The sequence below is a fragment of the Mustela lutreola genome, chromosome 13 (assembly GCF_030435805.1).
Source record: "Mustela lutreola isolate mMusLut2 chromosome 13, mMusLut2.pri, whole genome shotgun sequence".
Classification (NCBI taxonomy): domain Eukaryota; kingdom Metazoa; phylum Chordata; class Mammalia; order Carnivora; family Mustelidae; genus Mustela; species Mustela lutreola.
In genome coordinates this window covers 60,061,873-60,073,323 of record NC_081302.1, presented here as the reverse complement: position 1 = coordinate 60,073,323, position 11,451 = coordinate 60,061,873, and positions in this window count along the sequence as shown.

Genomic DNA, 11,451 nt, shown 5'->3' with positions numbered 1-11,451 from the left:
AGAAGAGGGTGGGATTATGGACATTGGGGAGGGTATGTGATTTGGTGAGTGCTGTGAAGTGTGTAAACCTGGTGATTCACAGACCTGGGGATAAAAATATATGTATATAAAAAATATATGTTTATAAAAAATAAAAAATTAAAAAAAAAAAAATTTCTTTTCAGTGTACCAGAATTCATTGTTTATGCACCACACCCAGTGCTCCATGCAATGCATGCCCTCCTTAATACCCACCACCAGGCACATCCAACCTCCCACCCCCTGCCCTTTCAAAACCCTCAGATTGTTTTTTAGAGTCCATAGTCTCTCATGGTTCATCTCCTGCTCCAATTTCCCTCAGCTCCCTTCTCTCCATCTCCCCATGTCCTCTGTGTTATTTCTTATGCTCCACAAATAAGTGAAACCATATGATAATTGACTCTCTCTGCTTAACTTATTTCACTCAGCATAATCTCTTCCAGTCCTGTCCCTGTTGATACAAAAGTTGGTTATTCATCCTTTCTGATGGATTTTATTTATTTACTTGACAAAGAGAGATCACAAGTAGGCAGAGAGAAAGAGAGGGAAGCAGGCTCCCCACTGGGTGGAGGGGCTGATCATGACCTGAGCCAAAAGAAGAGGCTTTAACCCACTGAGCCACCTGGGTGCCCATAAAGAGAAGTTTTAAGAACTGGTAGGATATACTAAGTAGTGCTTAAAGGAAATTTATAGCTTTAAAGACATGTATCATAAAAGATAAGGAAGATTAAATGTCAACAAGCTAAATATTCAACTCTATAAACTAGAACAGACAACAGAGTGAATATAAAGAGAAGAAAGGAAATGATAGAGATTGGGCTAGAAAAAAAAGAAAAAGGATATTTAGTCATAACTAACAATGTAAAAGTCGATTCTTAGAAAAGACTAATAATGAAAGGATTAGTAACTTTGTAAAAACGTGTTTAAAAAAGAAGAAAGCTCTATTGAAATGTAAATAAAGTCAAGATAAAAATATGCAATATTTTATTATGAAGACAGACTAGTCTGTGTTACAGTAAAAATCAAGATAAAGATTTCATAATAAAATAAAATAATAATTAATATAAATAAAATAATATAAATAGTAATAAAATAAAATTTAAAAATATTCATAAATAAAATAAAAGCTGACTTATGTTCACAAAAGTGTCCTTCATATATCCAGATGACTCTCCCAATGTCCTTCTGGAAGTGGCTCATCATTCTAGGGTGCTTTGATCTTCTGACATTTGCTTTGATGATAACCGCCACTATTAACCATACCCTGGTAGTTGGAGAGGACCCCCATCACTTCCTGTCATATCGCACTGGACAAACCAAGCCAGATGGCCGGGTCTGACACAAAGGGAGTGGGAAAATGTAATCCCCCAGGGTGCTTCCTGAGAAGAAGAAAACAAGAAACATAGACCAGCATTAGTAATACCTTAGTATTAGTATTAGTATTAGTATTAGTAACACCTACCCATATTAGTATTAGTAATACCTACCCATATTAGTATTAGTAATACCTACCCATATTATGAATAACACTGTGGCAGTAAATTTAATCATTGACATGAAATTGAAAACTCTCAAGAGTGAAGCAGCCTGTGTGAACTGCAGGATACAGAAATAGTCTAGGCAGTGTTGTAGACCCAGAAGGAGAGAGGGTCAAAAAGTTTATTGAAAGAAATAATGTCTGAGAACTTCCCAAATCTGGGAGAGATTTGGGCATTCAACGTCGTGAAGTTCAAAGGTCTTCAAAAAGTCCAGCTGAAAAGGATGTTCTCTAGGACGCATTGTAATTTAAAAAACTAAAGGCAAAGAGAGAATTTAAAAACAGCAAAAGGAAAAAAAATATTCCTCATATACAAAAAAGCCAAACTCCTAGAAATAAGCAGTAGAATGGTGGTTGCTAGGGCCCGTGGAGGGGTGGGAGAACTAGGGAGATGTTGGTCAAAGGGAACAAGCTTCTAGTTATAAGTTCTGGGAATCTAAGATTCAGCTTGGTGATTACAGTTAACGGTGCCATAGTATACCCTTGAAAGTTGCTAAGAGAGTAGATCTTCGGTATTCTCACCACACACACACATTCTGGTAATCATTTAGCAATACATGTGTGTATCAAATCATCACATTAAACACCTTAAACTTACACAATGTTATATGTGAATTACATCCCAATAAAACTGGGGGGAAAAGACTTGGTTTCTCTAACACTGTTACCCTAGCACATAAAACAGTCCTAGTCACTATGTTAGTGATCAGTACTTGTTGAATGACTGAATGAAGAAAGGGCCCATTAATATTATCAGAGTCTTCCTAGAATCCAAGTAAGATAAGGACTGAGATTTCTCTAACAAGAACACTGTTGGCGACTTTGGCACAAACAGTTCCTGTGGAAGAATGGGTGTTGAATCCACCTTGCAGGTGTAGTGAATAGCACAATAGTGAAGATGGGGAGTAGAGAGAGAACTCTTTCAGTAGCAGAAAAGAAAGAAAGAACAGTACCCGGAAGATATTGTGTGGTCATAGATTTTTGTGTTTATTTTTTAAGAGTTGAGACCCTTAACTATATTTAGGTGCTAATGGAAGAAAGACAGAATACCGGAGAGCTAGAGAGAGAATGGATAGAAGGGTCCAGAAATGAGAAGGGTAGTCCTTCAATAAAGTGGTCCTAAGATGGTTGGGGAATGGGTCCAGGGCACAGAGATGACAGCCTTACACAATAGCGGGATACCTCACCCGCTCTGGGTGGAAGCAAGCCAGTTTGCAGATATGGTATAAGAAAGCTAAGGAAGTTCCTGTCTGATGATGCTTAATTTTTCTGTAAAGCAGAGAGCAAAAGCATTTGCTTGGAATTAGGGAAAATAATTAATTTCCTAGGCTGCCAGGATGTTCTTAATTTCTATTTCTATGGAACATATGTCATACCCTTAGGACCACCCCAGGAACTGTGAGTAATTAAGGCTTTTTTTTTTTAAAGATTTTATTTATTTATTTGACAGAGAGAAATCACAAGTAGATGGAGAGGCAGGCAGAGAGAGAGAGAGAGAGAGAGAGGGAAGCAGGCTTCCTGCCGAGCAGAGAGCCCGACGCGGGACTCGATCCCAGGACCCTGAGATCATGACCCGAGCCGAAGGCAGCGGCCCAACCCACTGAGCCACCCAGGCGCCCCGTAATTAAGGCTTTTTATAGGCCAACTGTACGTGCTGATTTTCACAATTTATTTCTTAATTTATGCTGCTCTCCAATAAGAAAATTGTCATGTTATTTGGCAAAGTTAGACATCTATTCCTCTCCTCATGACATTGATTATGATGTTCCTAAATTCTTTGCCATCAGGGATTCCTTTTATAATATTTTCCCACTAGCCTTTATATTTTTGAAAGACACTGTCTAGCAGACAAACTACATTTATAAATTAATAAATCGATTTCTATTTTTGATTAATTTTATGTAACATTTGTTCATAGCCAAAAAAAGTAACTGATCAGCATGAGTAATCATGTTTGATTAATCTAATTCAAATCAAAATCAAAGGAATAGGACATTTTAGTTATCCTGTGCAATCTTACTGAATATAAATGTGTGATACTTCTTGGCTTTTCTAAAATATTGAGAACAACTTTTGAATTCTTTTATATTTCTTAATAGAACCATGGGGAAAGACTACTGATATACTGTGACCACTTAAACCTTGATTTTCATTGTGATTTCACTTCTAATCTGAAAGGTATCCAATATTAAAATGTTTTCTTTCCCAAGTCAGTGATGTGTATGTAGTTCAATCACCCTTCGTATATATTCTCCTTTTAGTGAGAATTTTAAGAAGCAGCAACCCTGAAAGTTAATGGTTGATTTAGCCTCCTTAGAAAACCAGACCATCTTTTACTAAATTACTTTGTTCCTGAAGAGATAAGAGAAAGAGATATTTCAGCCCCAATACCTTGAAGTAATTGAGTTTTTTAGTTTCTCTTTGAGAATAACAATGAATGATAACTTTATAATAAGGCTCCAAAGGATGACTCTATTTCAATTCTGATGTATGTTATTAGGATTATGTAGAAAAAAAATCCATTTATCAGTGAATATATCTTGAGCTCCTTCTTATTAGCCACGTATCATTCTGGGATACAGATGTGGATATTACAATAGACACAAAACCTGCCTTTGTGTACCTTACATGAAACAAATAATAATACAAATAGCCATAGTATTATAAATTGCTTTAAGATGTAAGAAATCATAATAAATTGAAACACTAATAGAAAAGATAATGTACAATGAGAGATTATAACAGCTAAGCCCAATTTATTTACTTTTAATTTTTTATTTACATTCAATTTAGTTAACATATACTGTATTATTCATTTCAGGGGTAGAATTTAGTGATTCATCAGTTGCATACAGCACCCAGTGTTCATTCCATCAAGTGCCCTCCTTAATGCCCATCACCAGTTACCCCATCTCCCCACCCACCTCCCCTCCAGCAACCTCCAATTTGGTTCATAGCGTTAAGGGTCTCTTATGGTTTGCCTCCCTCTCTGTTTTCATCCTATTTTAGTTCTCCTTCCCTTCCCCTATGTTCATCTGTTTTGTTTCTTAAATTCCACATATAAGTGAAATCATATAGGATTTGTCTTTCTCTGACTGGCTCATTTCACTTAACATAATACCCTCTAGTTCCATCTATGCCATGGCAAAAGCCAAGACTTCATTCTTTTTGATGGCTGGATAAAATTGTATGTATGTATATCACATCTTCTTTATCCATTCATCTGTGGACGATGGACATCTGGCCTCTTTCCATAGTTTGGCTATTGTGGACATTGCTGCTATAAACATTGAGGAACATGTGTCCCTTTGAAACACTGTGTTTGTATCATTTGTATCATTTGGATAAATACCTACTAGCACAATTACTGAGTCTATGGTAGTTATATTTTCAATTTTTTGAGGAACCTGTTTTCCAGAGTGGCTGCACCACTTTTCATTCCCACCAACTGCAGTAAGAGGGCTCCCTTTTCTCCGCCTCCTTGCCGACATCTGTTGTTTCCTGACTTGTTAGTTTTAGCCATTCTGACCTATGTGAGGTGGTAAAAAGAGCCCAATTTCAATGAGAGATTGGAAGTCTTCTCCAAAGGAAGTGCCGTGTTAGCAGAAGCTTTAGTGTGAATAGATTTTAGCTGGTGATAAGACAGGAGTGGGAGGGATTTCCAGGCAGAAGAAATAGAACCCTTGAATACTGTCTGGTGGAAATGAGCTATGTTTCCCTCAGTGCCCTCACCCAGGGCACGAGAGCCAGATGGGCACTTATGGGAGCTCAGGGGACATGAAACAATTACAGTGAATATATTTCTATAGGGGTTGTATTTCTGGACTATAAGTACATTTGCCAAAATGATTTCAGCAAAGGGTGACTCATTTACAGTAAACATTTTCTTTTTGACAGTATCTTAAAGTAAACTCTGAAGAAGAAAGTGACAAAGAAATTTAAGTGACTTGTTTGGGCTACAAAGAATGCTTCAAATCTAAATACCATAGATACTGTGTACACCCTGTTACAAAAATGCAACCCATTCACTTAAGGAAAGGTTGAGATGATAAGAAAATTAAAATATAAATATTTCTACTGGTAAGCCACATAGGTGATGACTTTCAAATCTTCCACAATCAGAAAGAACTAATGATTCATATTTGTCTTCATTCCCATTCCTCACCTTGAATAAAGAAATGAAATGACAGCCTTTGGTTGTCAACCTCATTCTATTTGATTATTGCCCAAGGGAACTCTGGTGATCACATAGTTTCCTTAACATTATTTAATAAAGAGGAAGGACATGACCCTAATTATTAATGTCACGTGTCTTCAACATAAAGGTTAACTTATAAAGATCAGTTCCATAATTTGTAAAAGAAAAGCAGCACAAAGTTAATGTGTGTAATACTATTGGTGTATGGTATTTAAAAGACTCTTCTCTCTTCCTACAAATCCTTACTGCCCTATACCTAACTAGTCACAGCGCACTCTTCACTTTCAAATGGAGGAGTAGTTCTTATGAGCCACAGAAATACCCCTAGTTAATGAATGGTTTGCTCAAGAGAACTTTGTAAAAGGTGTAATGGTTCTCTAATGGGATTCAGACCTATCAGTTCTCACCCCTTCATTTTAGAAAGTGGCTCTACCTCTTTTTAGACAAATAAGCTGCCAGATATATTTAAAGCTGGGAGCCTAAACCTAATAACGCACATGAAAAACCCATTAGGTTAGTACTTCTTTTTTTTTTTAATTTAATTTTTTTCAGTGTTCTGAGATTCACTGTTTATGCATCACACCCAGTGCTCCATGCAGCACCACCAGGCTCACCCAACCCACCACCCTGCCTTCCCTCCAAAACCCTCAGTTTTTCTCAGAGTGCACAGTCTCTCATGGTTTGTCTCTCCCTCCAATTTCCCCCAACTCACTTCTCTCCATCTCCCCATGTCCTTCGTGTTGTTTTTTAACGCTCCATGAGTAAGTGAAACCATATGATACTTGACTCTCTCTGCTCGACTGATTTCACTCAGCATAATCTCCTCCAGTCCTGTCCATGTTGATACAAAAGTTGGGTATTCGTCCTTTCTGATGATTAGTACTTCTTAACCATGGCTACACAACCCCGGGAATTTATAAGATAATTGCAAAGGATTTACAGATATAATATGTACAAAGTATATATCTCACACACAGAGATATGCACTATTATTTTTCAAATATATATAGGCCACCGTGATAAAATACATAACTTTAAAGCACTACTGAATTCATAATAACTTTATTGTACATTATTTTTTAATCAATTTTTAAAATTAAAAAAAATTATGATACTCCAAAAATTTAGAAACTATTACATGTTGAGTTGATTGATTAAAGCAACGGTTTGTCAACTTTTAGCCACACATTACCATCACTTCAAAAAATTGAGCTCACACATCCCAGTTGGTATATATTTCCTTCTAATCATTATGAACATTCTTCTATGCTCTTATCTTTCTTTACCGTATAAATGCTTATAAAAGAAAATTTAAAACAATCAGCCAAAAAACAAATATAAATGTTAAAATTTCTTCCAGCACTCCTGAAATGTGGTAGCTCCCTTTCGGAAGAGCATTGGCTAGAAGGAGAGAAAGATGTTAAGGGTTGCCTGAAGAAATAAGAGGAATGAAGTTAGTGTATTCTGGGAGAAACGGTACAGGTCAGTTAGACCTTGTGGAGAGGGTTTCAGGGTATTGCTGACTTACTAAATTTTCGCCCGACTCTGGATGTTAGCACAGCAATAAATCACAAAGGCACATATCCACATTGTCTCACCTGTTTTACGCATTAGCACTGCTGTTTGGGAAGAATTATAGGCTGGAAAAGAAAAACACTCTCTGTCCTGGTGCCTCATATGAATGGACCTGTACCTGGAACAACGGCGACAGCCCGTTGTGTCCTCTTGACCATAACCCTGGGGGTTGGGCCTTTAATCAGCAAGCAGAGCGAACAAGGTTTTTGAACTGGTTTCTATGGGGACCCACTGAAGCCTGGCACGATGTCAGAGAATGAAATTTCTGACAAGGGTGTTAAATCCAGGTCAGTTTACATTTGATCTATATATTTCCAAGTTGGGAAGTGGCGGAACTCTTTCGCATCCTTCAAAACACTTGATTGTAGGGTGGAGGGGAGATGTTCCTATTTGTAGAACACAAGAAGCTATCACTTGATAAGGTAAAGGCTGAAAGGCAAGGGGACCAGAACAAGGGGAGCCTGCTGTGGAGGTTACCCAGAGTCAGCCAGAAAGATGAAAGTTTTGAGAGCTGGGTCACCGGGACAAGGGGACTTTTCTGAAGAGTCTGTCCTTGGTGGTGGCCTGGATGATGAGAAAGATTTCCGATATGAGTCAGAATGAGAGGGCTCTTCGTTTGCCCATGCTAAAGGTCAAAAGAGTGGATGAATGAGAAGGGACACATAAGTGAGATCTCTAGGTGGCTTCTCCTGAGTGAGGAAACCACAGTGGCCAGGGTTGAGAAGAAGCTTGGGAGAAGAGAAACAGAATGGTATTCTCATCAGCATGAAGTGTTCTCAGAATGGAGATGTGGATGCCAGTCCTGCAGCAATTGTGATCATTGTTGAGGGAAGACTTGGAGATACCTCTCTTCTGAGGGTCATGGTTACTTCCATGAGCAGATGACCTCAGGCTCAGAGTGTGATAAATTGGGTTTGGCCAGAAAAGCCAAGGTCATCTCTGCTAGAAAAATAATTTACATACCTGAAGACTAGGATTTCTGGGAAATTACCTCGGTTCTACTTCATGTACCTTTGGGCACTTTTTCTTGATTTCAAAAGCAAAAGAGAAAGATGAGATTAGAGGATAGAAGGACTTACCTGGAAGTGACTTGGCATTTCACTGAGAATACTCCCTTCAAAGGGAAGTGAGAAATGTCTCTGAGTGGAAGAAATGCAGGGACCATCTGACAGGTGAATCATGACAACTTTTAAGACAATAAAACAACATATATTGAACAAAACTAGCAATCAAAAAAATAGCTTCTAGACACTTCTAAATTAAGTGGATGTGCATTTAAAAAAACCCATTCATTTTTATAAATCAGGGTTTAGTCTCAGTTTACAGAACTGAATTTAATGGGAATTAGAAGCTTTAAAAGCTGCTAGAAGCTAAGTCTGAAGGAGTCACCCCAAGAATAGTACCACAGAACTAGCCTGCCAACGTAACTGCTACCACTAGCAGCATCAGGAAGATGGGGGGGGATAAAGAAGGTGCAAGAGCAATCCATGACCTCAGGGCCATACCATCCTAGCCACAATCCAGGGATCAGGGACCCAACACCAGAGCCATACGGAGCCTGCTAGATCTATCCCAGAAAAACAGAGGGGGAAGAAGCTTACATGATGGGAGAGAAATGGGACAGAGACTCAAGGTGGGTGAGACTGATCAAGGTAAAAATGTATGGTTCCAGAAGGGATCTGCTAGAAGTATCACCTGAAGGTATCTGCTAGAAGCATCACCTGAAGACATTCAGAGAGAGCAACAGCCTGATTCATCAGGGCAAGTGACCAAATGAGAGGGAAAATGATAGAGTAACTAAATAGAAGCTCTACCGCCCACTACAGTTCTTCTAAGAAATTGAATGACTTCACCCAGAGAAGGTATTTTTCTTCATCTTAGCTGTTAATTTCAAAATTGTTAGAATAGACAGAAGCTACTAGAAAAGAGCAAATCTGACAGGCATCCATGTTGGTGCCCACTGCAAGTCTCCAGCTCCATTGAGAGCATCAGGGCCACTGGCTGTTAAGAATATCAGGAGTAGGTTAGTGTCACCACAGGGATCCAGGAACCCTGCTGGGTTTATATAGGACTGGGTCTCCAGGGCTCTAGCTAGCTGTGGTAACAGGAAGAAGCAGACGAGTGCTGATGCTTTGTTCTATCACACCATCAGACTCTGGGACTGTTCAGTGACACCAGTTCAACCTGGTAAGAACATCTCAGAGGCTTACTCCCAAACCTGTGGATGTGTAGTTAGTGAAGGCTTAGGACCAAGAAACACGATTGCCCAGGTGCTCATTGTTCCTCTAAAGCCATTGTCAACATGGCTGGGGACTCCACCCCCCAAATTCTAGCTGCTTTTGGCAATCCAGAGGCTGAAGTCAGGATTAAATTTAAGGATTGTACATTGTTCCAGATGACTATACTCTGGATAGGTAATGACAATTAACTAATTAATTAAAATAGTTTTTTAAAAAAGGCCAACCAGTTTCTGCCATCCGGGTGAGCAGCAGAAAGGAACAAAAAAAGAAACAAGTCTCACAAACAACATCTTTGTCAATTAAAAACAAAAGTTTCAAATCCAGTGTCACAGGCCACAAGAAGAGTTGCAGAAGCATGGGGGAATTGGGTATTTGGTGTCGCAGTCTTGGGACAGCCTCAGAACTTTATGAAGGCAAAGCCATCCACCCAGTTGCACCCTACTTTCAATAGAAAAGAGACATAGCTCCCCAGAAACCACCCAAAACGAAAGGGATGGATAAACAGCCTTCTGGGAAAGACAGCAGGGGCCCGCCTACCCAGCTGGGCGCCATTGCTGCTCTCCCTTCTGGGATGACTGAGTGGGGCCAACATGACTCCTTCCCATGGGTTAGGCTAACACAACTGAGAGGACTCATGGCTCCCTGAATCCTTCTGACCTTATTCCACATTTCCTTATGTCTTCTCTGCACTTTCTTTGAGCACCTAAGATGTCTCATTAGAGTTTTAGTTTGGACTTGTGGTTGTCAGTCCCCTGCGGACGGTGAAACACCTGGGGACGTAATATAGGCCACAGTGTCCAGCTCGTGGTCCAGCAGATTGAGAGGCATTGTGTGGAGGTGAGAAATGGGTACTGCTTTGAGCGGACGGTCTGCTAATAGTTTGCCTCTGATGCTAATTAGCTGGGCAGCTCAGCATCCTATAATCTCTCTGAGCCTCAGTTTCCTTCTGTAGAAAATGAAAAGGACGATCTTTTAGGAGGCTCTTTAATGCCAACATCCTATGAGAGAAGTCTGCTTTTGAACAAACTCTGAGAGGTCAGAATGGGAGATGAAGATCAAAGATTACTGCACCAACATATCTAAAAGCATAGCAAAGAAACTGACAAGCCTGAGGTGCCCCTCTTTAGTCCTAGCAACTGGTCAAGTTAATGACAGACAAATGAAGCCCATACAACACACAGGCTCAGACAATTTGAGGTGTAAATGGTCCAGTCCTTGGCTTATGCCCCTCCCCCACTTTCATCACTGTGTGTAGCATTCTCTAATGATTCATTGATCCACTTCTAACCTCATTTTAAAAAGTGCTCAGCAAAAAGGCGCCCCATTACCTGCCGCTTTCTGCGGCCTGAGGACGCCTATTTCTGTCTCCGAAAAGAGTTAGCTGTGGGCTCCAACTACCACCCAGCCCTCTATCACTGTCAGAGCAGAGTGAGCCCCAGCGGTGTGCAGAAAGCCTGATGGTCTTACCCTCCTGGGATTCTGCTTTAACCCTTTGAAGTACACAGGCAAGCACTTGCAGAAACCATAAATCATTCTGATAGAGAAGAATCGAACCTGCTTCCCTTGAACAAGCCTGGAGGATGCCTCTGCATAACATTCATCACCAGCTGCCTACATCCCACACCTGGGGAAATAGTATCCTGCTGGAATTGCTGTGGGAATTCATCCCTGCCCCCATCCTCTCTCCCTTCCTGCAATCTCCTTACCCACCAGTCAGCCCAAAACAATCCTATGAAGAGGTTACCTTTTCAAAGAACTTTCCCCCCTCCTTTCTCCCTCTTCAGGTTGGCCTGCATACTGGAAGCATTCATCAATACTTAATAAAGATATTTTTATTGAGCCTTCAGCCGAGGTTCTCAAAGGACTTTGCAAGCATTAGCTCC